Below are 5,000 nucleotides of genomic sequence, written 5' to 3' on the forward strand. Positions count from 1 at the left end.
TATGCAAGGGTTACTAGGTATGGATTAAATTTCACCAGAGAGAGAGAGAGAGAGAGAGAGAGAGAGAGAGAGAGAAGGGAAAGCTAGTTTTTGTTCGTTGTAGTGATATAACATTTTATTCGTGAATTATTTTAATGAACACACACACACACACACCACACACACACACACACACACACACATATATATTGTAATCACAATTTTTTGTAATAAAGTGAAAAAGCGTATGTTCCGATGTCTTATTCGTTAACACACACACACACACACACACACACATATATATATATTATATATATGTGTGTGTGTGTGTGTGTGTGTGTGTGTGTAACGAATAAGACATCGGAACATACGCTTTTTCACTTTATTACAAAAAATTGTGATTACAATTTGCACAGTAAGGAAACCCTCAAACGGATATCCCATATATATATATATATATATACTGTATGTATGTATGTATGATATACTGCATACATACCCACAATTTATGAAAACAAAAATTATTCCGAGCTTTCGAAGGGACCATCTCCCTTCCTTTTCAGAAAACCATATATACATTTAGTGTACTATATAATATATATATATATATACATATATAAATATATATAAATATATATATACATATATATATATAAATATATATATATATATATATAGAATATATAAATATATATATAAATATATATATATATATATATATATATATATATATATATATATATATGTATATATATATATATATATATATATATACAATGTATAACCAAATTATCCCAGCTGTGAGAAAATCCCGTTCATGGTAAAATAGATATATATTTGATTTTCAAGATGAATATAGAATTAGATACGAAACACTGTGTTCGAAGATGAAGTGATGGTGTTGACCAGAGCAAGGAAATTCTATTTGGATATTCCTGTGAAAATCATCCCAGTGTCAAGAGACAGGTAGTTTTTTACTGGCTGGAGGTAAATCAAAAATTTAATATATGATGTAAAATTAACCTTAAAAGATATCAGTTTTTGTCATAATATCATGATCATATTTCAAGAATCTTAATAAAGTGTGGCGCACACACATTCTTGAATCACCTAAACAATATTAATATCTTGAGAGAACATAAGTGTTATACATCTCTCTTCCCTCTGACCCTCATGATGTTTACACATTTCATGTATGTACTACCAGGCAAGGTATATATAATTTTCTAATTTGGAGATACCCATACACACACACACACACACACACACATATATATATATATATATATATATATGCGAAAATTAAGTTAAAAAAATCATCGTAACGTGATTTGAAATCTTCATTCACTAAACGTTGAATCCATTCCCCTGAAAGTTTCTATTTACTAAACCCTTAATATCGCCAAGATCCACAGCAATCTCTCGTCTTTCCTAGAAAATGTAGGATGAAAGGACTGATTTTCCTTCAATGCAGTCACCTCCTTTTATTTGCAGAGGACGGGGACAAGTGTGGTGAAATCTCCTTCGAACATTTCTTTAGGAGTTGAACCTTCGTTACGACGATGAACTTTAGCTATGAGATTCAGAAACTTTTGATGGGCTTGTTTCGGCTCTGGGCAGTAACTAAGGCCATGCTTTTTCTTATTCTTCTTCAGGTTGTACTAGTTGACATTACAGCGAGAACATATAATCTTGCATAGAGTTCTTCTATTTTGTATCCAGTTCATAAGAGATTACTCGAGTGCCATATGTGGATGAGATCATGAAGAGGGATAGATGGAGATGGTTTGGGCATGCTTTTTGCACTCCGCAAGAGAGATTAGCTCACCAAACGTTCAGATGTGGTTCACAAGGCACTATAAGAGTGAAGAAAGGTAGTTGGAGATAGTTTGGGCATGCTTTTCGCACTCCCCAAAAGAGATTAGCTCACCAAACGTTAGTTGTGCTTCATAAGGCACTAGAAGAGTGAAGAGGAGTGATGGAGATAGTTTGGGCATGCTTTTCGCACTCCGCAAGAGAGATTAGCTCACCAAACGTTCAGCTGGGCTTTAAAAGGCACTAGAAATGTTGGAATATCTAGGCATACATGGCTGAGGACTATGAAGCGCAAAGTAAGAGATGATGAATGGAGAAGTATTAAATTAAAAGCTCATGAGAGAGACTACTGGCGAAATCTAACCGAGGCCCTTTGCGTCAACAGGCGTAGGAGGAAATGACGATGATGATCCAGTTGATACATTTTGAAATAACTTTTTCCATATATCAGAAGAGCTCGTGTTTATCACTGCTACAATAACAATTGTTGATACCGTAGATCATGTTCTTATCGTTATTTTTCCATGATATTTATATATAGTCTTTACAATAAAATAAAATAACACTGTGATAGCAGAAAAAAATTACATTGATAAATTGATAAAATAAAATGCGATATATGCATCGTTCCAACAGGGATTTAAACGTCTAAGTAAGAAGAGGTGCTACATTAAATGAATGAGCAATATTTAAGATGCAATGTATACTTCAATATAACTATATTACATTCTCATATATATATAAGTATATATATATATATATATATATATATATATATATATATATATATATATATATATATATATATATATATAATTTATATAATATATATATATATATATGTATATATATATTATATATTATATATATATATATAAATATATATATATATATATATATATACATATATAAACATATATATATTTATACACACACACACACACACATATATATATATATATATATATATCAACGAAAATTAAAACCATACGTAGGAACCTAACTGCATAGTCGAAGACATTGCAGTATTGCCTTCTTAAAAAGCTTTTTTTCTTCCTTCATTCCATTCGACATCCTACGTCTTCATTATGAACATACAAAGATTCTAACTGTATAGACGAAGGTATTACAGTACAGGAAGTTTTCAACTCACAAACTTAGCTGGTTTCAAGAAGCTATTTTTAAGTCGAATGGTTTGCAAGTCAATTGTTTTTTTTTTTCGATTTTAGCCTAGAGTAGGCCTAACCTGAATTCCATGCCTATGATTTCCAGCTATAAAGGTCAATAAATGGTCATGTTTCAAATGATATAGATATCAGGTCATCACTAATGTTCTTTTGCTTACTGTATTAAATGATATAACACTGTTTTATTATAGTATTTTTTTATGTTGTCTTTGTTAATTTCATTTGGATTTTTGTGTTTGTATCTCTGAATGTTTGTCAGTCGAATATTTATACATAGGGAACCTTCTGTATTGCCTTTCTTAAAAACTGTTTGACTTAAGGGTACCCTTACACTTGCACGACTTTTTGCCACGAATTTGTCGTGGCAAGTCGTGACATTTTGTGGCACGAACTGGAAGATAAAAATAAAAACAAAAATTACCTCAGAATCACAGCGGACCTGTCCACATTGACACGAACTGGCACGACGAGTTCACGACGAGTTCTTGCATAGTTTGTGCACTTCCCTCATCGTCCCGACGAGTTCACGAACAGATCGCGCATAGTTCACGACTCGGTCACGAAATTTTGTCGTGACCAAAATTTTGAACATTTCAAAATTCTCGTCACGACATGCCACGATGTCACGACGGGTTTACGAACACTTCACACCAGTTCACATCGAGTTCACGCCAGTTCACGACTCGAGTCGTGACAATGCGTGCCACAAATTCGTGCAAGTGTCAGCCTGGCTTTACTTCATTCCATTTGACATCAAACTACTTCATTTGAACATACAAAATGTGCACACACACATCTGGCATTTCCTTTAAAAAATCTGTTATCATGCGCTATCATTTTTTTTTCAAAGGGTTTTAACATCGAAAGAGATCAAAGGGAATGTTATATCGGTGAAACGATTTCCAGGGAGAAATAAATTTACAAATTTTTTTAGTGCATTATGTAACGTGAAAACCGAAGAGGACTAAACTGAATCAACAAGTCTATGAAAGGGTCTTTCACTTCCCTGTTCATTTTTTTTTTTATCGAATATTCTTTTTGTAAGTTAAACAATATTTTTTAAGCTTAAAATAAAGTAAGGGGAAAGTTGGGAAATATAGGAGCTAACGTTAAAAAGCACGGTTTTCCATGCTAGGATTGCAGCTTAGCAAGTGATAATAATAATAATAAAAATAATAATAATAATGATAATAATAATAATAATAATAATAATAATAATAATAAAAGGATTGGAAATTGAGAAACGTTTCTATTTTCAGTTACTTTATAAAGTAAATTACATATTGCTTGAGCTTTTAATAACATACATAAAGAAAATGTACCTTTATATAGTGATAAAATGGCCTGAGAGAGAGAGAGAGAGAGAGAGAGAGAGAGAGAGAGAGAGACAGAGAGAGAGAGAAGTCTCTAACGCACTCGTCAATAAATAAAGAAAATACCTATGTCGATATATATACAGTATATATATATATATATATATATATACATATATATATATGTATATATATATATATATATATATATGACAAGAATTGCCTTCCAGATTGTCATGTATGGCGAGAAATTTCTTAATTAAATTAGCAAAATCAATTCACGTAATATGGTTGAACTAAGTCGTTTTTTAACTAGAAAATCTTTAACGTATTTTTTAATAATAAGAGTCATATATATGATAAGTCTTTGACTAGTTTTTACATGTTGATTTTCTACTCCTTTCATAAATTTTAAATATTTATGAATACATTTCTTCATTAGCATTTTATTTGTTTTTAACATTCAGTTCTAAACCATTTTTTTTATTAATAGCCTTCAATTTTAACTATCATTGATATTTCATAAACCATATGAAACAGTGTCTAGACCTTGTTTTATTAATAGTCTCCAATTTTAACCATCATTGATATTTTATGAATTATATGATACATTAAAACACTGAGGTCATGAATAGCTTTACAAAAAAAATTATCTTCTGAGATTCTCATTACCGTTTTAACAAAGGATTTTTTTTTCTGGGAAAAA

Source organism: Palaemon carinicauda, chromosome 1 (assembly GCF_036898095.1).
Source record: "Palaemon carinicauda isolate YSFRI2023 chromosome 1, ASM3689809v2, whole genome shotgun sequence".
Lineage (NCBI taxonomy): Eukaryota > Metazoa > Arthropoda > Malacostraca > Decapoda > Palaemonidae > Palaemon > Palaemon carinicauda.